This window comes from Fukomys damarensis, unplaced genomic scaffold, assembly GCF_012274545.1.
Source record: "Fukomys damarensis isolate Sample0158 unplaced genomic scaffold, DMR_v1.0_HiC HiC_scaffold_33, whole genome shotgun sequence".
In the NCBI taxonomy this organism is placed as follows: domain Eukaryota; kingdom Metazoa; phylum Chordata; class Mammalia; order Rodentia; family Bathyergidae; genus Fukomys; species Fukomys damarensis.
Window position 1 is genome coordinate 28,519,026 of NW_022900945.1, and position 24,573 is coordinate 28,543,598.

The 24,573-nt window shown below is 38.0% G+C and overlaps 1 long non-coding RNA gene across 1 annotated transcript; it reads left to right on the forward strand.

The window, feature by feature from the left end:
• The first annotated feature begins 10,390 nt into the window (after positions 1–10,390).
• Positions 10,391–18,788, forward strand: LOC104873306. Its single transcript, XR_783431.2, has 4 exons — positions 10,391–10,643; positions 10,898–10,954; positions 13,805–13,996; positions 18,584–18,788. It is a non-coding gene; the product is annotated as an uncharacterized LOC104873306 (long non-coding RNA).
• Positions 18,789–24,573: the final 5,785 nt, after the last annotated feature.

The following is a 24,573-nucleotide window of genomic DNA, read 5'->3' on the forward strand; positions in this document are numbered from 1 at the left end:
ATCTCTTACATGAGAAACCCAAAATATAAATAAATCAAAGAGACAATAACAAACAGTGAGGAAGACCTTTGGCAAATGGAAATGGAACTAAGAGATGCTGAGAGGAGGGAAAGGGATGATAAAACAAATAAAGTGTGTTATGTACACATGCAAACTATCTACAATGAATGTCTTCATTATGTACTGTAAACATGTACTAATAAAAATAGAATCACAAGTCTGTTTGGATTATAGTATTAATTTTTTCCTTTTCTTTCCTCTTCTCTCTTCCTGCAACCCATCTTTACTACCTGTGCTTTATACATGTTGGTATATAGAAAGTTTTTTACTTTGGAATTTATTTGCAAAGGGGAGGAGTACAGAAAAGAAATAAGGAGGGCTGGTAAAGTATGAAGCAAAAATTAAAGAAAGACTGAATTCCTAGCCCCTTATTTAAAGGTTTACTAAAATAAAAAAATGGATTCCCCACAGGACTCACTGATTTCCTCAGGAAAAGAAGATCAAGCAATGATTTTCCTTTGTGCAGTGAGATAGTATACGGCGTTCCTGAAAAGGCCTGTGTGAGTTTCACCTCTGGCAATCTGCAGGCGGTATGACCTGCCTCAGCGGGCTCCTGTTTGCCACCTGACTCACACCTTGCAAAAATGGCAGCCCACTGCCCCCTTCTCCGTGTCCTTTAGAGCAAAGTCACTAGGCTCCTGTAACTTCTCAGCTAACATTTGGTTTTTGTTTCTCTGGGTCAAGCAAAGATTTAATTTTCTTTCAGGAATTACCCTATTGATACAAATAGCTGTTCTGTTGTCAGGATAGGGAAGAAATGTTAGAGTTCATTTACTTGAACTTCATTTTTTGAAAACTATTCTATACTTATTTCATATATCAGCTGTGGAGTTCATAATGTTAGGCTTATTGAGATTTGTGGCATTATTTCCACTGAGTTCTGGAATGTATATAGAAAATGAATGTAACATCTGAAAAGTAATTTTTGAAAATTATGAATAGCATTCTATCATATCTTGGGAACTTTATGGATTAAAATGTATTTTCAAAAATTAGCTTAAGAGTGTGGGATTTAGTTCAGTGGTGATGTGCCTGCATGGCAAGCACAAGGTCCTTAGTTCGATCCCCAGTACAACACACACACACACACACACACACACACACATGCTCACACACAAAATTAGCTTAAAATATAAATTAAGCATAATCCTCCAGTGAGGTAGGAAAATCACATTATTGATAATACTCCTCTTTACTTAGGATGAAAATAATCCCTTCTCAGACTGTACTATATCCAGTTATAGCTGAGTACTGTGTGGAGCAATGCCAGACCTCTCAGAGGGTCAAAAACCACAACTGGAGATCCAAACAAAGATGTTCAAGAGATCTTGATCAAGGAGGGCTTAGTATGTGGATGTTCAGTAAATATATACTGACTTAATAAAACCGAGGAAACTTGAATTTTTCAATGAGGAGGTTTTTGATTGTGGCTCTGTAAACATTGAAAAAGCAAAACTTTCTTATTAGAGGAAACTTAGAGTGGACATGTGCTGAGCTAATTGTCAGCTTCTGCTACAGACTTGCCTCTGTGGACAACTTATTTGACTTCCAAGGGCCTCAGTGCCCTTTCTGTAAAAGGAAGATGTTCAGTGGTTTTCGAAATGTGATTTTTTTTTCTCTTTGAAAGCCCAGTCTTATGAAGAATTCTAGTATACACAGTAGGTAAGTGCAAACTGTCTTGGGTGGAATCTGGGGAGGTGGCCTTGAGCCCTGCCTGCTGTGCTGCCCCTTGGCCCCCATAGTCCAGTTTGAAAGCCACAGGACTTAATTATTTGTTAGGTTCCTCTCCAGCTGTGACATTTGAGGGCAATGTTAATAATCAGTGTCACAAGGAGCTGTTTGGACACCAGAGGAGGGTTCTTGAGGACATATTTTGAGAAGTACTTCTTTAGAGTGTCATCTTCTCCCCTCTAACCTACTTTCTGCCTTGCTGTCTCCAACCCAATCCAAAGTGCCACAATTTATATTGTCTTCCATTTCTGAAATACAGGAATTATACAAGATTCCTTTTCATGGTCCACATCCATTAAGTCACCAAAGCCTCTCAAATTTGACCTCTGGAAATTTCTTAAGCTTAGCATTTATTCTCCAGTCTCATTTTTAACCCCCCAACACAAATTCTTAGACAATTACAGCAAAGTCTTCGGATTTTCGGTTTCTCTTCTACATTGTTTGAATGTGCAGTTCTCTGATTAACCCTTATTCAAAATGCTTATGACCAGAACTGTTTTGATTTTGGAATTTTATGAGGGTTTGGGGTTATGTACAGACGTTATCACTTGGCATCCATAACCTGAAAACTCAAAATCTGAAATGCTTTAAAATCCAGAAGTTTTTCAATGTTATGGTGCTCACAAAGTTTCAGATTTTGGAGCATTTTGGTTTTGGGATTTTTGCATTACGGAAAATTGATCTGTCTAATGTAGCTTTACACACTCATTCCTTGGACTATAGTGATTCTCCTTCACGATTCATTCTCCCTCTCTTTTCTGTAGCTAATTTCTAATCTTTAAGACTCAGTGCGGCATCCTTATAGAATGCCTTTGGTGACCCCTAGCTGAGCTAAACAACCCTCAGTCTGTATCTTAAGAGTGCACCTTGATACCATATTATGTTAAAATTATCTAGATGTATCTATCTCCTTCATTAAATCATAATTCAGTGGGGTCAAATCTTATTTCTCTTTATATTTCTTTTTTGGTACTGGGGATCGAACTTGGGTCCTTGCCCTTGCGAGACAGGCAGTGGAATCCCTGAGTCAAATCCCCGGCCCTCTATTTGTATTTCATAATGCCTAGCACTTGGTGGCCTATCTGTGGTCTCCACACATCAGCCTATTGATTCAGTTTCACGTGAATCAGTCAGGAAATCAAAGTGACCACAAGGGCAAGCACTGGTTCATATGAAGTATAATATTTTCAAAAATAAAAACTGTTTAAATAATATAAAATAGTATTTGTTCTGTTCTAGTATTTATCATAAAGATTTTTAATGTTTTAATAGTAAGACACACTTTGTCTCAATAATCTACATCATTCAATTAGAGAAACATGAAAAAGCACAAGTGAACGATCTTGGATAAACTCACTCAAGTAAACATCTGGGTCTTTTGAGTAAATTTCCATTTGTTCTTTTGTGCTAGCCTGGGGTTCAGGGAGGGTGAAGGCTGTGGGGTCCCTGAGTGCCAGCACGCTTGGAAGTCTCGATTAGTAAAACTGACTTCACCATATTACTTTCTCTCTCTCTTTCCCTCTCTCTCTCTCTTCTTGCATGGCACTTTGAGTGAATGGCAAGGCACCATTCTGCCTTTGCCATAGGATTATGTTTTTGTGCCAGGAGAGAGGTGACTATGTTTGGGCAGATGACCTCAGGGGAAGTACAGCTGGCTTTAAGCCCCTTTACCAGACACCTTTGTGAAGTGCACAGGCTTACCGCGACTAATGCAAACAAAGAGCTGCGCATTACTTCTTTGCCCCAAAGGGCAATTAATCCGTGGCTGCCAACCAAGCAGGAAAGGGAGGAGTCCTGGTCTCGCTGGTGAGTGATGATAGTACTTTCACCTGAAGCCTAGCTTGCCATTCTGATGGGGCCTGATGGTGGCCTGAGCTCTGACCCAAAGAAATCCCTTCTTTGTCACTTTGTATAGCTCATTTTGCTAAGTGACAACTGAGTCTGTCACAACAGAAGCCAAACAAGATGGTGATCTCCCACTTGTATGTGTGGAGTCTCTTCCTTTTGCTGCACTTTGTGGTAAGCATTATTCCATGAGTACTTAATTACTGGTCTTCATGCATAAAAATAAATGTGACATTTGAGACAGATGTTTATTGTTTGTTGCACACGTACATTTTTAAAACTCCAGCTACTGAAATTGGCCAAACTTATCATCATAAAGCACTGCATTTGTATATACAGGGTCGTGTGCTGGTCCCTGACCTTTAGGAACAACGCACTGATGTTGTACACACATGTTCAGACTTTTCTTTTTATCGACGAGTTGGATGGAGTTTCTTGAACTGTGCTCGAGCTGAAACAACTGCTGAGTTCCACCAGGGGCTGCTGTTGAACTTCTAAAAAAGATGGCATTTTGGAGGAGAAGGGCGGGGAGTGGTGGATGGGGAGGGAGGGATGAAATGGGGGAAGAGGAAAGAAGAAAAAATCTTGGATGAAAACCTGACATTTCTGTCTGAGGTGAAGCATGCTTTGCTGATGCCACACATGGAATGTTTCGGAAGTGTCAGTAATAAACACTTCTATCAGAAATCTTCATATTCTAGAGCTCTACTTATCATACCCCGAGGAGAGTCCTACAAAGACATAGCTGTCAGGGTCTAATTTTGGATCTGAAAACTATGGCGGTTGTCAGCATCTTTTCCCTTGTGTGATATTTATCTTCTCTCACAAACAAACTGAGTGCAGGGTGTTTAATTAATTTCCAAGTGTCTCCCACGGTAATTTTCCCTCTAATATATTAATACAATGATTTAAACCTTCATTCAGAGGCAAGCTTTTGGTTGAAAATCACTAAAGGCTTAGATAGTGTTTAGTGTTATCATTGAGCTACACATTCGTTGGTTTTCAGGGAATCAATAAAGTTGCCCTTTCTTCATTTTTATTTTTAGAGGCATCAATGGGATTTTATCTCTTTTAAGTATATTAAGGATATCATGGGTGAGCTGATTTTGTTATTTTTCTTCTTTTGATTGGAGACAGTTCTTAGGCTGTTTCTCTGACTGCTTATGGAAGACTTACTTTCAGAAAAGTTCTTGATTTGATGACAAGCGAGTAAATTTTTTCCTTTAAGTAGTTCCCTCCAGAAAAACTTGATTTTTTAAAGAACAAAGTTTCCAGAAATAAACCACTGAAAGAGGCATACCTGGGATATATACAGATTGGTTGGGATCAACAAGTGAATGTGTCTGTTTTCCCCCTGCCCAATATTCCTTTCAATAGAAAATGTGGAATAAAAAGCATAACAGAGTAAAAATTCTAAGGGTAAGAGTAAGTTGCAGGTATAATGTATGTTCCTTAAATAGCATATTTTAGAAACAAATGGATATATGTTAATTAGCTAGCATTCATAATGTATATTCTCCAAAACATCATGATACACATTATAAATACATACAACATTATCTGCCAGTTAAATAAATAAAATTGAGAAGAAGAACTCAAATGAAAATGAAGGTGATGCCTTTCATAATGTCACATTAGGAAGAATTCTATTTGCCTTTGGCACTGCTTATATCTTTAACATTATTATGATCTCAGCTAAAAGGTTGCCTCAAATTTCATAAAGACCTTTTCTAGATTCACCTTTAGGGTATTTGATTACTGGCATTAGGGCATCCCTTGAAGAAATATTTATCTTTCTCTGAAAAAGACATTTGAACATCATTAGGAAATCATAGCAATAAAAGATAAATTCCTAGAATCTTCAATGAGACTTTTAATTATTGGAAATGGAAGATGAAATCCTTGGAAATGCAGGAAACTCTTTCTTTTGATAGGTCTGGAGATTATGTTTGTCTTTTTTTTATCCTGTATGATGGCTTATTTCTCATGTCTTTCCAATCTTCAGCACATGTCATAGAAACGTTTTTCCTAAATCTATTAGAAAAATTTAATAACCAAATAACCTATCTAGTGGGAAAGGAATTTTTAAAGTTCAGTTGCTCTGTTAATAATTTGTATTTTTCCCTCTCCTGCATGTTATATGTAAGCACTACAAAAATCAATCTTTTAAACACAGATTGATTCTGACAGCTTTTATTTTATGTGATTTCCAAGGACTGGTATAGAAATGCTTCTTAATTGAAATAGTTCTCCTTTTTTGGTTTTTATTTTATTGTCCTTTACTTCGTGACATCTTGTATATTAAATCAGAAGCTGTTTTAGAGACACGAAATGACAGCTTTCTCAGAGCCCCACAATACTGGATCCTGATAGATCTCAAAGCCGGCAAGTTGCTTCGAGAAGCTTCCTGCGTGATGGGCGCGTCACCTAGAAACACAGCGTAAACTTCAGGTTAATCACCCAGGATCGGCTGTGTCAATTCTCCGCTGCCCTGCATCCAATTGAAGGGGAAAACGCCAAGAACTATTTTTTTCTTTGCTATTTAATTTAACAGAATCCGAGCTCAACTTTAATTTGAAATTGTATTTCCTCTCAACCAGGAGGGAAAGGCCACTCATGTAATTTAGCGGTGCGCTGTAAAGAAAAATCAACATGTGCTCGTGGAATATTTTCCCATTGTGTCTTCCTCTGATGAGAGAACACATAAAGTGAATCTGGTGTGACGCAGGCATACACAGAGAACCCATTTGTTACACAGAGGTTCTGGGGAAAATGCTGTTTGAGTTACTGTGATGTTTGGGAGTTAGAAAAGGGTTATTTGGGGGAAAATGTATTTATACCGGTCAGCAGGAAGAGAAAACGAGAAAGGACTGAAAAATATGATAGCACTGTAATGAACAGCGCAACAGATCAGACCCATCCTCCTTAGAGATAGAAAGCAAACATTTTATAATGGGAACGGTAACAAGATGAGTATTCTACATTTGTTTTCAGTTCTACCTAACTCTTTGTAACTTTACAATGTAAGATTCAGAAATTGGAGCCAATTACCATAATATGTGGTGGTTTGGTGGGAGCATGTTCTACATCAGACAGTTAAAAGGTTTTATTGCTATTAGAAGCATGTTAATGCCCTTGATAATGTCTCTACTTGCTTTGTAATGTCTCTTGTTGAAGTATAGAATTCTTTTATCTTCTTATTACATTATGCAAAAACTTGAATTGAAAAGATATTTGCAGGAACATTTAAAGTAGTGCATCAATCAGCTTCAAAGAAGAGAAAATGTTCTCGGAATAGCTTATAAAAGGATAACTGTCAGTTTTATTTTGGATGAACAAAGGCGGCAATGTAAAAAGCACTTTATTGTAAAAGCATACTGTGCAATTCAATAAATATGCCATATAAATATAAAAGAGAAGAAAGTTCATAATGATCTTATGACTTAAATGTAATTTAAGTAATACTTTTAAAATACATCTAGCAGTGAAGCACTCTTTCTTCAAGGTTCTGAGTTCTAGCCTTTAAGTCCTCATTAGGTGATAACTTAACTCTCTTTGATAATGTAAGTATTTGAATAGATTAGTCATGGTGCTGTTTTAAAATATCTCAGAAAGATACAGAAAGGTAGGGGTGTGTGTGTGTGTGTGTGTGTGTGTGTGTGGTTGTAGAAAGCACTAGCAAACATTTTAATAATTACTTAATGGTACAAGCTTTTCAAAATGAGTTGTTCTTATCTGCACAGTACTCAGTTCTTTTTCATGCTGTCAGTGCTGCTATAAGACAATTTGGAATTTGAATGTTACTGTTTGTGATTTGAAACAGCATTTCCAAGGGTTCTGTTAGGAAAAATCCATTAACAGTGTAATTTTGGGACTTTTCATATCTGGATACTTATACTTTCCTTCTAATTAGAAACATTTTTCTTATTTTAGCAAGATGCTTTTATTTGTTTTTTGTTTGCTTGTTTTAGTATATGAGATTGAACTCAGGACCTCATGCTTATAAGGCAGGCAGCAGAACCGCTTAGCCTAATCCCCGGCCCAGGAACATGTTTTGAAAACTGAAAATATTAACTATGCAACCTTATTTTTCAAAAGTTTTTATTAGGTTATAAACTTTAACCTGAGAAATGCTACAAAGATGACTCTTTTTTTGATAAGGTTTAAAAATCTACAATGTGAACTATCTATTTAAGGGATATGTTCTGATCCAGCACATAGAAATCATGATACAAATTTTCAGAATAAGGAAAATATGGAATTTGGAATATATGTTTCTGTATATATAGACATCTATGTAGGCCTGGATGCTTATTTCCTGTGTGTGGAAGGCCATTGATAAAGGTTTGTTGATGAAGTTTAGAATATAAAAAAGAAAAGTATCCTAATAAGTAAAATCTGTCTTCTGTCTTGTGACCTCACAAAAGGATGCTAATCCCTTGTTACACACAGTAATATAAATTTTCTTCCAGACTTGTCTTCTCAAGATTCAAAAAAATTTCATTTGAAGTCAAATAACTAGGCTAATTCACTTTCTCATTCCAATGTAGCTTATAAAATTATATTAATGCTTTAATATTTCTAAAAATCATTTATTTTGAAGCCACAAATATGCCTCATTATAATAAGAAATTAATCCATAACTTTATTTATAACACCATTTTTCAGGTGACTTATTTCTTGTGACTAGTGGACATGATGCTTAATTCCTTGAAATAATTTCCCCCTATTTCAGTGGGTCTCACACTGACCCTTTGTAGAAGCAGCACTCTGTTAGTTCTGCTCTCTGAGACACCCCATTTTCTCATGGCTCCTTTCCCTTGGTGTGCTTGGGAAGACTCTCATTTTGAAAGTACATGGAAAATTATCTCATAAAAAAATTTAATAACAACAGAACTTCTGAGATTTCAGAAACCTAGAATTCTTAAGTTATTGAACTATGGGAAAAGCTGTAATTTATAACCAGCAGGTTAGTATGTTGTACACATCTGTGTACTGTTTCAGAAAAGAAAGGTTGTTACCATAGCAACTGCCACATAATATGGAACATACGTTATTTGTGAGATGCCAGGCTTTGTGTTACACACACACACACACACACACACACACACATGTGCACGTGCACACATACCTCCCTCCTCACAGTTACTTTCTGATGTTTCAAGGGTTTCTCCCCTTTTTTCTTACTATTTTAAGGTATTCTCTTCTTTAGTGTACTGTCATTTTAAATATTTTTCTTATTTTTATTTTCTCATACTTGCTGTTTGCATAATATTGGTGTGATTTAGTGATCACTGCTAAGACATTTTCTCACCTAGTCTTATTTGGTTAATTTTTCAAGTTTTTTTCTAATTAATTTTTAAAAATATAGCAACAGTATATAGTGAGGATGTATTTAGTTACTGTGAATACAACAGGTAAATATGCCCAGTAACATTTTATTTCTTGGTATTTTGAGGTTTTTATAATTTTTATTGTGTGATTATTATGACATTTTTCCATTTTTTAAAATTAAAAATATCACATAAATATAAATATATTTAATTTCACTTGAAATCATCATTTAGATGCTATTTAACATTTTATGTTGACAAAGTTTTACTCCTTCAAGAGTAGATTTTGTGTGGCAAGTAGTAGTGCCAAAAAATCAGAAAGGTGAAAAATAATTCTTAAGTCTCAACTTGAATAAAAATCCTGCTAGTATTGTATGTAGAATAATGAATCAATAAAAAGAAGGAAGTAATGATGCAAAATAAGGGATCATCTGATATTGCTGGACAAGAGATTGCAATGTCTAAGTAGTCTGAAGTAAGAGTCTGAAAACAACTTGACATTAGAACAATGGTTTTTGACTCTTGTTGCATCTGTTTTGGGGCAGAGATTTTTGAAAGGTAGACTCATTTGATATGATAGGACTTCTTAAGAATGGTTACTTTATCATCTAGATTGAACATATTATTGTCATTATTGACATATTTTACTGGGTTGGATATTTCTTGGGGAGTAGCATCTGCATTTTCATTTGCATGAACAGACTGCTGGGTACTGGCTTTCCTTAGACAACTACCTCTGTATCTCCAGAATGGTTCTGTGTCATAAAAATGTACTCTATCAGCCCTAAAAACAAAACACTTCTGGTGAAAAATGGCAGAATGAATAATACTCTTTCTTTCTTTAAAAAAAGAGCATAATAGTTAATCAATAAGCATTTATTAAACATCTACCATCTGCCAGGGACAGTTCTGGGGATATAAAGATGGATAGGAGAGTTTCCCTGTCTTCGGGGGACTCACAAATCTAATCAGGGAGTGAAACACACCATTTGCTAACACCATGAGCTGTGCGTTGTGGCCTGGTTTTCCATACCCCTTACTGGTCAACAACAACAGCAACAGTAGTAATAGCCAGAAGTTATGGAACACTTACTTTTTTTTTTGGTACCTGGGATTGAACTCAGGTCCTTGCACTTGCAAGGCAGGCCACCGAACTGCTAAGCTAAATCTCCAGCCCCTGAACACTTACTTTTTGATAAGCACTTCGGATGCATTTGTGACTTAACCCATACAATATAGCTACAAGGGCTTTACTGGGGTGAAACCAGGCTTAACCAGTTTGAGTAACTTACCTATGGTTACACAGTGGGATGGGGAGTCTCAGGCCTTGTCACATTTAAAATAAAGAGCTTTTGCATCTGAACTGCTTGTCTTACCTGCACTGTGATATCTTCATCCTTGGCATTGTTTTTCTCACTAGGCTTTACAGTAGCTACACGAGTGGCTTCTTGGTCATCACTTTGTTCCTACAGTTCATCTCCTCACATCTCCCAGCATGGCCTTGTAAGAATATAAATCAGGTCCTATGTCTGCCTTGCTTGGACCCTTCCAGTGGCTTCCCGTTACACTGAAACTACTGTCCAAGCCATTCCCATGGCTTACAGCACCCTGAGAGCTGGCCACCCCAGTGCCCGTTAAACTTCAGCCAAGCTTCTTCACTTTGCTTTATTCCAGGTATTGGTGTACTTGTAAAGGACTGGTGAATGAATATTTTTAGCTTTGCAGACCATAGCCTTTATTGCAACCACTCAACTTTGCTATTAGAGCAGAAAAGCAGCTGAAGATGTTAAATAAACAAATGAGTAAGATTGTATTCCAATAAAAGTTCATTTACATAAACAAGCAACAAGCTGGATTTAACCTCTAGACTGCAGTTTGCTGACCTTTGTTTTAGACTTACTGTGCTATTTTTCCTTTTGTTCCTCCAGTTTGCCGAGAAACTGCTACCTTAGAATCATCCACTGTCTCCAGATCTTCCCTGGAAGGTTAGCTTCTTCCTGATCATTAGACCCTCACTGTGATGGACAGATTTATTTGCTTTTTACATCTGACATGGGATCCCATCTTACTCATAGAGAGAGCAGTCCAAACTTGTAGCTTAACTCTTATTGGAGGCTTAAGAAAAGGCTTTGACAACATCGTTTCAGATCACTCTGAGACAGAGGATACCCGATGATCACTGCCAGGGTTCCCCTTTCACCTCACAGAGGAGTCCAGATAGGACAAGATGGGGAGATTTTCTGCTGATTACCCGGATGGGCTGTCAAGAGCTAATTTTTTCTGAGAGACCTTTAGGTATCTGCCACAGAGTAGCCCTGGTCATGGCCCCTGAGTTGTCACCTCAGTTCCATGCAATCAGAGATCTGTCCCCGAAAGGAACCCAGTTGCCTATCTGGTTAACGTTTCACCTGCTGTTGGCATCAATGGGAGTGGGGATTCACAAGAGAGCAACTGGCGAAACCTGTCCTCTGCTTGAGAGCGGCAGCTGCCCTAAAGGCAATTACTAGCTGGCAGAGTAGCCATAGTTTGACATTGTATAAGGGACAGATAAAAGCCTAAACTGTCTTTATCTGAGATAAATTCATAAAAGATCCATTTTACAACATTTTTAAGTAGCTAAGTCCAATTGTAACATACAAAACAAGAATAAAACATAATTTTAACAAAGGACAATGCATAAGAGAAACAAGAAATTTGGAAACATTTAAAACATACAGTTTATTGCTTCTTGGCTTTTTGGCTAAGATTAAATGTAAAACACACAATTTAAAATTGAGACACCTTTGAAGGAAAAGCTGAAAAAGGTCAGAATGTATAAAACAAAAAGAATTTATAAAATAAGAATCAGAATTTATGAAAAAAAGTTACTGTCTATGAAGCAAAGGACCAAAGTTAGAACCTATGAAATAAAATTCTTACCTCTGACAAGTAATCTTGGTGGAAGACCTCCAAAGTGATATAGGGGGAAGAGATGTAACTCCCCAAAACCTGCTAGGTATCCCAAAATGAGTTTGAGTTCTCTAAAATTGAAGAATGAGTTCTAGGAACACGGAGGTGAAGAGTAGGAAAATTCTACTGAGGGAAAGAAAGCTCCTGTACAAGAGAGACACAAAGGGGACCAGAAAGTGGGTTGTCCCAGAGAGACTTTATTTGGCCACCATATTGAAGGCATTCCGCCCTGCTCTGTCTCTACACAGCAATACCTATTTTATTTTCTTCACAGCTCCTTGTGATAGGAAAAAGCTCACTCCTTTGTTTCCTGAATCGTTTAATGTCTGTGTCCCCTCTGTGAGGAGAGCTCTCTCTGCGGAAGACGCTCATCTTGTTCATTGTGGCATTTCTGCCAACCAGAGCAGAGGCTGTGGTACAAAGCAGACGCTCAGTGAAAAACTGTTTTAGCTGAATGGAACACAAACATTGCCTAATCCCAAACTCATACTTTTTAAAAATTCATTAAGTTTATTGGTACATTCTAGGTATACAATATGATGACATGCATCGGTGGGAATTTGTACCTTTACGTGATGTATCTTGGTTATTTTTCCATTTCCCTGCCCTCCATTCAACCCCTGCACTCCAACCCTGTTTACAAAGACTTTGTTTCCATTTCTCTCTTTCCTCATACTTATTCCTTTCCCTTTTTCCTTTCCTTTCCCCTCCCACTTCCACATTCCCCTTTGGATCTTTTCTTCTATTTCACATTATCTATTATACATTTTTATCCTTATTTACACTTTCAGTTTCTCACACCAGAGAAATTATTGGTCTTTACACAGGTGTGCCCTATTTATTCCCTTAAAAGGATGGCCTCAATGTGCATCCATTTAGCTATAAATGTCTCTAGTTTCTCATTCTTATGGCTGAGTAGTACTCCATTTTATTAAAAACAAAAAACAAAAACAAACAAACAACCCCCCCACCACATCTTTATTCAGTCACCAGTTGTTGGGCAATTGGGATGTTTACAACTTTTAGCTATTACAAGCTGTGCCACTATAAACATGGGTGCACATATATCACTGTGGTCTGATTGTTTTAATTCTTCTGGGAAGGTACCCAGTAGGGTAATAGCTGGGTCAAATGAGGCTTCTAATCCTAATTTTTTGAGGAATCTCCGTACTGATTTCCACAGTGGTTGCACCTGTCTACAATGGAGAAGGGTTCCTTTCTCCATCTCCACAGTGCTGCCAGAATTTGTTATTGGTTGATTTCTTGATAGCAGCCATTCTTTCTGGGGTGAGATGGAATCTCAGTGTTGTTTCATTTACATCTCTTGAATAACCAGTGATGTTGAACATTTTTTTTCATATTTTATTTACTATTTATACTTCTTTGTGTGAGATATGTCTGTTCATTTCAGATGCCCATATTTGGATTGGGTCTTTAAATTTTGGAGGTCTGATTTTTTAAAGTTTTTTATATATTCTAGATAGTGGTCCTTTGTCTGAGGAACAGCTGGCAAAAACATTTTCCCCACATGGTGGGTTGTCTCTTCATACTGTTGGTGGTTTCTCATACTGTGCAGAAGCTTTTTTCCTTTTCTTTAAAATTAAAAAAAAAGATAAAAGTAAGGCACAGCAATGACAGTTTGAGGGATTTTTCACACTGAACTCACAGAAGACCTTTGTATGTCGGCAAAAGCTCTAGCTCCATGCATTTTTGGTTGTCTTAGGGACTTCTCCCATGGATGTGAATAAGGTTGCCATCCTGGCCCATGCTGCCCACTACATATTAATTCCTCTTTTGCTGTTGGTCACTGCCTTTGCTGATACTGCTACCATGCTCAGTGGGTAGCTTCACTTTCATCAGCCTCCTCTGTCATTTCCACCATGTAGGTGTGTGCCCTCTGGCCACCTTGGACGTCTGTGACATGGTCTTTGGGAGCTACCACCTTCCTCTTGCTCCTGCCGGAGCCTGCTGTGCCTCAGCTCATGATCCTTCCGTCTGAGCACTGCTGCCCCCGTCAAGAATCCGAGTATTCCGGGAAAGCCGTCACCAAACTGCCTCCAGACCACGGTGGAGTGGAGGTGAAATGTCCTCTCGTTTTGTTTTCTCTCAGTATCAATGATTCTGAATTAAAGTTGCTTGTGCCTCTAAATTCAAGAATTTTCAATCTTTTCTTACCACCACCTCTTTGTTAAATGTAATAGCTGATACTTACACAAGGCTTACGGTATTTCTGGCACTGGTGGGAGAGCTTTACGTACAATAATTTGTGTAATCCTCACAACAGATATGTGAGACAGGAACACCATTATCCTCATCTCAAGGCGATCAGTAAGAGATAGAATTAAGTTCTGAATCCTGGCTACTAGTTTTAGAATCGATGTTTCTAATCATCAGTCAATAGCCAACAGAGAGCTCTACTTCATTGCTGGTACAAACTGTACTTTATGCATTGTTGGTACATTCACTTATATGGAGAGAATAGTAGTTGAATAGCTTTATCCAGATTATTAAATCTTCTGAGGCTCTGTTGTACATCCCAGTCACCTCTCATCTATGAAGAAGTGAAAGGCCTCAGACATATGTCCCCAGGGCAAAGTGGAGATAGATGCAAGAGATTGATGCTCTACTATCTCTCTTCTCTTGTGTTATGTGTGGTTTAGAATGAATATGTCCCTGCAAAGGTGTGTGTGTGTGTGTGTGTGTGTGTGTGTGTGTGTGATCTTGGAAGGTGATTGGACTGTGTGGATGTTATATCCATCAGTGGATTGCCGTTAGGTGGTGGAGGCAGGTTGCAAGAAGTGGATTACTGGGAGTGTGACCTGGAAAGGTACATCCCCCCATTCCCTTTTCTCACTGATTCTTGGCTGCCTTGACACTAGAAATTGCATGGCACACAGGATAAGGAACCAGCCAAGACATGTAAGACATACATTGGGGCAAGGGGAATGGGCTGGATCTTGAAGAGTCTTGACCTGTGCTAAGATTTCAGATTTCGATATTATTTTGTAGAAAATAAAGGGGTGGGAAGTTGGGGGAGCTGGCAACAGTATTAATACATGAGAGCTAGATATAGAAGAGCATTCTACTACTCTCTTCATAGGGTGAGGATTTTCAATCTATGATTCAGAGTTCACTTGATGTCTGCTCAGTCTGTGGGCAGTGTGTGGCCTAAACTATTAAAATATTAATAGAGACAGGACTCTACTTCTGTGGTTCTAATAGAAAGTAATTACTTACAATATCCCTTGTCAAAATCAGTTCCATTTTCCTCATTTGTTGTGATAAAATTTCCCCTCATTATTCCTCTGCTCCGGCAAGAGTGGAGATGATTCCTGTGTATTGGCCCCTGCGAGAGGTCATGAAAGGTTCTAGAAGCATTGCTCAAGATAGCCTCACTCATGCAGACGATGTCACAGCTGATTGTCTTAAATGGCTTTATTCAAGTTAACCAGTCTTCTAAGACTTGTCCTACATCTCAGTCATCTCCCATCTGTGAATAAGTAAAAATGCAAACATTTATTCTAGGAAGCCACCTTCCAAGTATGGTCATCTCTATCAAACTTGGATATGCTCTCACTTTCATGTACACCTGATCAGGCAGTTATTTCTGTTTCACTTTCCTGACTCTCTCCTACTGGGCACACTAATGAAATTCTACCATGACTTCACAATCCTGCAAGCGAAGTATGTTTTCCCTTTCAGAATCAAGTGCCTGCTTGAAATTAATAATTCTCTTCGCCCAAACTACTTTTGAATGTGGTCATCTCTATCTGCAAGAAATATTTAGATGTATCTGCTTATGTCAGAGCAGAGATCTTAGTTCTTTGATATGCTTGAATAAAACTGTGGAGAGAAAACAACCCAATCAGTCTGTTCTATGTATGTGTCTCCCCATGCCATGAAAGCTGTTCCCCTATCTGACCAAGGAGTGAGAGAAAGGGTGTGGGGAACGATACTCAAAGCACACGGAGCGTGTACTCCACAGGAGAGAACCAGGTAATGAGACTTTTGGGAATATGAAAAACTGAGCAGTCAGAAGAAATATTCCCCAATCTTAAAGCTTGTTTTCTGTGTCAATGTAAAAACATGAACTTTTAAAAAATCTTATTGAGTTTATTGGTACTTTTAAAGTATACAGTGTAATTACATTCACTATCAGGAGCTTGATCTGTCATGTAAAGGTACAAGATCCCAATGATGAATGAACTTTTTTATTTCTGTGATTTTCCAAGTTTTAAAATAGGATTGTTCTTCTCAAATGAGGATTCAACAATTTCTTTATATAAAACACATAAAAAGCAGGACTTTTGTTGGTGAAAGGAGTCATGTATCCTGGAGAGATTTTCATTTAATACTCCTTTCTCTCACCCAATGCATCCGCATCTCTCAAAAGTAGAATTCTGAGAAATTTGATGTGAAAAATCCCTGCTCTATCTCATCCATAGTTCTGACATTTGCTTTAAGAGGTATAGCTTTATGAAAAAAGTTGTAAAGAAACATTTAAAGAATGATCAATTTTGTTTTAATAATGAATTACTCTAGACTTCCAGTATTTCCCATTGGAAATGACACGACTTCTTCAGGACAGGGCAATGAATATCAAAATGCCCTGGTTCTTGGAAGCATCCTTCTCGAGAGTCTTTGTCTCTTTCACTCCCACAATTCCTACAATTACTCCTGTGAGGTACTACTCTTTTCTCAAAAAGGGGAAAATTATCTTTTTGCTTAGCACTCATTACTGACCTATTTTAAATGGTGGGGGTGGATATCTATCTATCATGCAAGTGAGAACCAACTTATGAGCTTTCTTAGTCTAAGCGGAACCTTTTTGGAGAGCCAGAAATGTAAAACTTTGACATCATCCACATTTAAAACTTAAAAAAAAAGACACTTTACATAATAAAGAAATTAAATGATAAGAATTAGACATCCACGTAGTTTTAGTCAGTTCAGTTGATGAATGATGGGAGAAAAGGAAAGACAGGAAGGGAGCGGGGGGAAGCGAAGAAGGCGGGGAGCAGAAGACGTGGAATGGAAGGAGCTCAGGAGATGAGGACGGGGCCACCCTCACCTGATGGTCAGCGTCACTCCGGCCCTGCCCCGATGTGCCTGCTGCGATACCAGATGCAGCCTCTTGGCCAGAGAGGCGCCGTGTGAAGGTCGCCCATCTCTCCGAGCGCATCTATTCTAAATCCACCTCTGTCTTCAGGGAAAGTTGCTGTGCTATGGTGGTTTTCATCTTTTTTGAGAAATGCTTTCTAAGAATCAAGGAGAAAAGTAGAAATTAGAAATACTTAGCTCTTCCTTGGTGTTCTAATTTTCTTCCAAATATTCTTTGATATACTTTTGTTTTTTAAGAACTCAGGCCCTGGTGGACACTGTCTCCTACACTCTAGTTCCTTACACACCCCTTTCCTGATTTGCGTACCACCTGTGCTATTTTCCCTACTATTGTAAAATCACACAAAAATTGAGTAATTTGACCTTATTATAAAGTCAAAAAATTACCAATGTGTTACATTTTTTAAAATAAAGAGAGCTGGGTGTGGTGGTACACACCTGTAATCCCAGCACTTGGGAGGCTGAGGCCGGAGGATAGCTCTGAGCTACATAGCGAGTTCAGGGCCAGGCTGAACTACAAAGGGAGACCCTGCCTCAAAAAAAACCAATAAATAAATAAATAAATATTGAGGAATGTGGCAAATAAGTGGTAAATGGTTCATTGTCTGGGTGATACCGTTCTAGGAAATGGCCTTTTAATAGTTTGTGACTGGAATACAAACTGAAGATCTAATAAAACTTTATTTACCATGCATCAAAGAAGAAAGAAATGGGGAAGCTGGTATCCTAGGAAGTGGAAAGGAGCCTACAGGTCACAGGATATTTATTTAAAATTTTGAATTTTTCATTATAAACCACATTTATCATATATATGATGATATTATATATTTATGTAAGACATTTATATTCTGGCTTTGAGTGGTGAAGCTATTGTAGATGTGTGATCCAAATATGACTCTTCACAAAGGTATCATATTGAAGATGCTTTCTCGTTAGTTTCAACCGGCCATTCTAAGTAACATTTCCTGGTGGTGGTGTGGTGGCCCTCTCATTTTCCTGCATTTGTTATTCCTCAAATAAACAAAGTTTCTCTGATTAAAAAATTACACTAATTAATAATACTCTATCAACTTAGCACTTTTGTTCTAAAGAGAAAGACAAATCAGGTTATGCTATTAGTTTATGGATTTCTGTTTGCCAAAGAATTTCCTTTGCAGATTCCAGGGTAGATCAAACAAAAGATCAGCTTTTATAATTCAGTTTTTCTAAGAGTATCTTTCGGTGACTCATTATTTGGAGATAGCTGTGAGAAGAAAGATTTGGAAAATAGAAAGACATTAATTGTGTAATTCACAGTGATAGTAATTTTTTTGTTTATATGCCTTTTTGGGTGCATTTTTTTCTGAGAAAGACTGAATAGAATAATTTTCTTTTTTACCTCTATTTTTAAAGCTCATTGATATGACACAATGCATGTTCCATTATAATCACAGTTATCATGACTTTGGGGAAGCAGGGTTTCAAGTAAACATGCTGTACAGAGGCTTTATGAAAATTTTGGTTTTCATGTTTGAGGATAATAAAAGGATTCCTTTGCCCTGTAGAAAAGACTTCTTGAAAATGAACAGCCAAATGGACTCAGCCCACAAACACCTAGCTGAGATTGTCTCTGTGAAGAATGACATGCCTTCAGCATGAAGAAGGTACAAGAAAAAGACATGTAATTAAGCGGGGAGAAATCAGAAACTGGAGCCATTAAAGAGACTGTGATATGAGGAAAACACTGCACAGGAGATGTGACTGAAGATCTCAGATCTGAGAGCTGAAAGGGAATGAAACTAGTTAAAATTCTACTGCTCATTCACTCCACAGGAGAAATGATATTCCTGTGTGATACCACTTGCCACTTCATTTTTAGAAACAATTAAAAGATGCAAATATTTATGAATCACTGTGTATGTTGTAATCCTATTTTGAAAACAAACATTGCCTTGTATTTTAGGTTCTCAATGTTGGTTGCTGTTGGGATTCTGGGGTTAAAGCAAGCCCTTCAAAATGAGCTCACTACTGCTACCCAGACAAAGGGATGAGACTCGGAGAGTGCGTTCTGTTTGCCTGCAAGCTGTTGCCTGTGCCAAATGAGCATTTTAAACACCATTCAAGTTAAGTTGAAAATTTGTAATTATATTTTCCCTTTTAATTGTAACTTATGCAAATGTTATATTCCAGCTGTACAAATAATTTTCGCTTCAGACTACAACATTCACATTAAATCTAGCATGTAACACCCTAATACAAGATTCTTCCCGGGCTGTAGTTGCAGATTTAGAAGGCGAGTTAGATTGGTTAGTTATGGCTTCTGTTGCTGTTACCCTGCAGTTAAGTGTAGATTACAAAGTGGCTGGAGAGAAGGAAGACACCTTTGCTATAGTTTCCTAGAGACAGTTTATGAATAGGACACATAGAATGATAAAGCAAACAAAAAAAGTGCGAAGTCTAAGAAACCTCTATATTCACTAAGGTAGATGCTGTATCCTTCTGTAATTGATGAATTCAGCTTCAGTGCATTAGTTACAGGAAGGGGTTGTATATGACTCATTTGTTAATTGTCATGCATTTTAAACCACTTAATGCAAACAGAAATTGAGTATTTTCCACTTTCAATGAAAATTTAACTTGGGGAAATCATGTGTGAAATCACCAGAGTCTTTAACTGAGAGTGAAAGATGCATAAATAGTTTTAGAGACAAGTGCACACACAATATTTAAGGGATCACAGGTACCTGAAAAAAGAAACAAAAATTTAAAGCCCATCCCACATAAATGCAGCATATTGCTCTCACTCCTAAAGGGCTCTCTTTACATAAATCTGGAAAAGCTTTCATATTTTTAGCCTGGACATAAGGGGAAACTTGATTTACTTCAATCCAGCTGACTGCTGATCAGCTTTTTTCAATGATTTTCTGGAAGCAATGGAAGAGATGAAGGAAGAAAGTTTATTCAGATAATTCAAAACCTTGTTGATAAAACTGGCACACTTATGGAACAAGATTGACCATAAAAAATAACTTATATGTTTTTATAGGCCTAGCTGAGTGTTCAGTTCTTCATTTCTCAGTTGGGAAAAATGAGTTAGTGAGGTTTAGTGATTTGCCTAAAGTCTCACATCCAATAGTGATATCAATGTGCTTGAAACCTGGGAGGTCTAACTTCTTCTCCTTTGTGTGTTTTTTTTAAGGCTCTGTCAATTGAAAGCTGGGCCATTAAAAATTCTATTTCTTAAATGTGGGTTCTTCCTATCCTTGCTTGCCCATGAAATGAACTTTGACTCTGTTGGAAAATTTTTAGGTTTTTAAACACTTACTTAGGTACTAGCTAGAGATTGCGAGGGTTTGTTGATCTCTAATTAGCTCTGCTTAGATAAAATTGATCTTTAAATGATAGAAAATCCAACATAGCCTTGGAAGTGTCCTGTAAATCCATGTGCTTCAGGTCAAAGAGCAAATAATTAAAGTCCAGATTGATTCTTGTAGTAAAAGGGTAGTGCGAAGAAATGCTAAAAAAATGATGATACGATATGGTATGATATGAGTGGTATGACGTGTGTCATCGGCTTGGGAATGCTCATGGCCTGAACCTTATTTACTTCTCTTGGCACATTCTGTTATGTAAGTGACTATACCAATGGCATATTCCCTTTACTTAAAGGGAAGTTTGGGTGCTCACGTATAGCAAAAAAATGATAATGGTAGGGTTGGTGTGTTGTTCTATGTTCAAAGGTTTTCTACAGATGAGTATGAAGATGGCATTAGCTCATGTGTTTATTGACTCATTCATAGTGCAATTTGGGGCACTTACTGCAGGCAATATTATGTGTAACACTATGTGTACAATTTGACAAAGAAAATTAAATCGTTCATTTAATGATTATTTATGGTCTACATGTAATTTATTATCTAATGGAATCAGAGGTTCTTGGTTTCTGGTCTCTACTCTCATCCAAGAGTTTACTTATGCTATATCTAAAACCAAATAGGTTTCCCTATGTCTCTTGTGTCTCTAATTTAACCAAATTAAGAATAAGCTTATACGTGTAGACTCTTTCTACTCATGTATCTTACCAGATGGGCAACCATACACCACTAAAGAGATGAGAGTGTCTTCCATAGCAGGACTGTGGTTAAAAGCATAGACTTTGGATTTTGATATGTAATGGTTCATATCCTGGCTCTGTACTCACTAATGAAGTCCTTATTACACACTGAGTTTACTCATTAGTTAAATGAGTGTGATTTGGAAAGTTTGCAATAATGATTAAATTTAAATAAATACAGATGGTCCTTGACTTGCAATGAGTTCAGATAAGCCCATTGTAAGTTGAAAATATCATAAACAAAAATGCATTTAATGCACCTACCCTATCCAACATTGAGGCCTGGCAACAGAGTACACTGTTAGCTCTTTACTCTGGCGCTCCATGACTGGCTGGGTGTTGCAGCTCATTGCCCCTGCTGAGAATCTCAGGAGAGTATCTGCCACATATTGCTACTTGGAGAAAAAAGAAAAATCCGCAATTTAAGGTATAATTTTTACTGACCGTTTAGCTTTTGTACCTTTATAAAGTTAGACATGCTTGATGGCCTATGAGAAGTAAGGTCTGAGAAATGATGACTCTTAGTAACATTTTGCTAAAATTTACTTTTCTCTCAATGCTCACTTCCATTTCCAAGCCCTAACTCTTGCCTGCCATGTTTGAGTCCTTGTGTGTCCACAATATTATGTTGCTGTTGAATAGATACCTCCATTGATTCCCTTCATTGACTTTGACATACTGATAATTGTCTGGCTTTCTAATGGTGGCAGTGCCAGAGCTGACCAAACTCATCTTGGATACTTTCTGGAGAGCATGCAGAGGTACAACCAGGAAGAAAGCCAAGGAAGCTGGCCCTCCAGCCTTGAGGAGAGTGATTCCGGGATGTCAATTGCATTCCAATTCCTTGTTTTTTTCATGATCCCCTCCTCTCAACTTCAGTTTCTGTGTTCCGTTCTCCCTCCCCACCTTCTTTCTTTTTCCATCTTTTCTTGAGACACTTACAAATATGCATTAACTCCACAGTTCCCAACCAGGGCATTATCTTTATTAACACTTGCAGTTTTTGTGGGTTATAGATTTTTTTTCATGACCTCTACACTGCCCCAGGATATGCAACTGCCATTTATTTATATGGTCTTCCACATTGATGAAATGCAGATAAATTGAAAAATCTGCCTAGAATCGTTTTCCTGGGGATATAGGGAAACAGGCATTTCCACAGTTAATTGTGTGTTCATTTTTAATCATAGCCTAATAAATTGGCTTTTCTTTTTTATGGCTTCAAGTTTGCTTTTGGAAAAGTCTCTGAATATTGACACCTTTGCTTCATGTGTGGGCATCTGTTCCCCCTCAGAGTATATTCTGAAATGGGAGGAACAAGCAATAAAATTGTGTAGGGAAGGATGAATTTTTTTTATATTTCAGGAGCAGAAGAAATTCTTTCCTTCAGGCTTTGGAACCATATTAGGAATTTAGGATAAGAAAAACCTATACACAGCATTATAGCAGTCTGATGGACTAGAGTTCACAACACAGTGTTTTCCCCATCTTGCTGACTTTCTTTCTCCAGAAGACGGATCTGTATCCAGAGCCTCTCAGTTTATAGGGCATGTAAGAACCAGGGAGGTGTTCATTAGATTTCCATTCACTGTGTGAGTTGGGGCCCAGCACCCTGCATGTACAGCCATCCCTCTTCTTGGAGATTGCTTTACTCTCTCCTGGGTTCTACTCCTGCTTTTTGCCCATTTTCCCAGTCTTGGCTAAGGGAGGCTGGTGGAGAGAAGGTGCCTTACAAAACAGATGCAGCTGTGTGAGAGCTGTTTACTCAGAACTATCAGGGCTGTCTAATACACTGCACCATTGGGCTGTTGCTTAGGGAGACACCTATGATTCCATTAATTATTTAGGGATCCAAAGTAGCCACCATTAATGAATTTGAATGTATTACAATGATCCTAATCAGAGTAACAGATGCAAAATGACAATATGATACACACAATTTTCCCCCAGCGAGTTGCACACTATTAAGGTCTGTTGCAGTCAATGAATCCAGATGCTTCCACACACTTACTGACCATGAAAGATTTTGGTTTCATTAAATGGAAGAAAATAACTTCATCCTTGCAGAGTTAAAGCAGGATCCAATTCAGCAGCTGGTAAGGAAGTATAAGTTGGTTTGCAATAATCCTGCTTTTGCTTCAGGAATGACTGAGTGGAAGAGTTCTACTGCATCTGGGCTTATCATTCCCTTTACATTATTCTTGTGCTTTCCCAGATGAGATAGTTTACTTTTGCTAAAAAAGCCTTCAGTGGACTAAACAAGCTTTATATACACCGAGTGAGAAGAAAATAAGCTATGTAAAAATGTGAGCTTCTGTGAGAAGAAGGTAAATTCATTAAAACCAGAGTAGCAAAACTAAAGTTGACTGTGATAAAGCGTGAAGTATAAAGCTCCTCGAGAATATATTCCTAAAAATAAAGTCAAATTTCTGACAGAAACCAGGTCATACACAGCAGTATTTCCCCCTTCTTGCCTTTGGAATTGTAGGAAAGAAAAAAAACAAAAAATAAATTGAAGATTTTCTACATTTTAGGAGAGAGAGAGAGAGAGAGAGAGAGAGAGACAGAGGGGGGAGAGAGACAGAAAGCGGGGTGGGAAATGTAAGCCACAGAATCTGCTACACCTGTGCAGGCTGCCAAGAGATGCTGAAACTGCAGTAGCTGCACAGGAGGAAACCAAAAAAGAAGCAACCCGGAGAGAGCCAAGGGATGGCAGATCCAGGAAGTGCCGGCGAAAACACTCACGCTGAAGGTGAAGTGCTAAAGTTAGCACAGTTGTTTAGGAAATGATGTCTACAGGGGTGGTGTAGCAAGCCTCCTCTTCTGGTTTGGCTGGAGAAGGCTGAATGCAGAATGTGAAGATGAGCTGCACTTGCAGAAAGTCATTTATTTCGGAGACAGCAGAGAAGGGAACAGCCTGGAATGCCAGCTGCCCTTCCCCAGTAAACAATCCCTTGAAAATAGTTAGATTCGGCGAATATAGTTCATTCAGTGCTGCAAAAGGTGCTGAAAGAAGGATTTCATATGAAAAAACATGGCAAAGAGGAGTAAAACTAACTAGCAGATAAACACTCTTTCCTAAGCAGATGAAAGATTCTATTTTAAAATTTGTCTTGAATTGACATGAAAACATTCTCAAAGAAACAATTACCTTGGTGAAAGAAGACTCTGAAGCAGAAGTGTCTGAGCACAGACAAGAGGTGAAGAGTTAATGGAGAACATGAAGCCTAGGCTGAAATAAGGATAAGTGATCATGGGGTAAAGACACAGTTGGAAGAAACATGAAGGAAAGAGATGCCATAAAAACCCAGGAACAGGGCCAGGGATTTAGCTCAGTGGTTGCGCCGCCTGCCTAGCAAGTGCAAGGTCCTGAGTTCTATCCCTGGTACAAAAAAACAAAAACAAAAACCAGGAGCAGAAATACTGGGGAATCTTGGATAC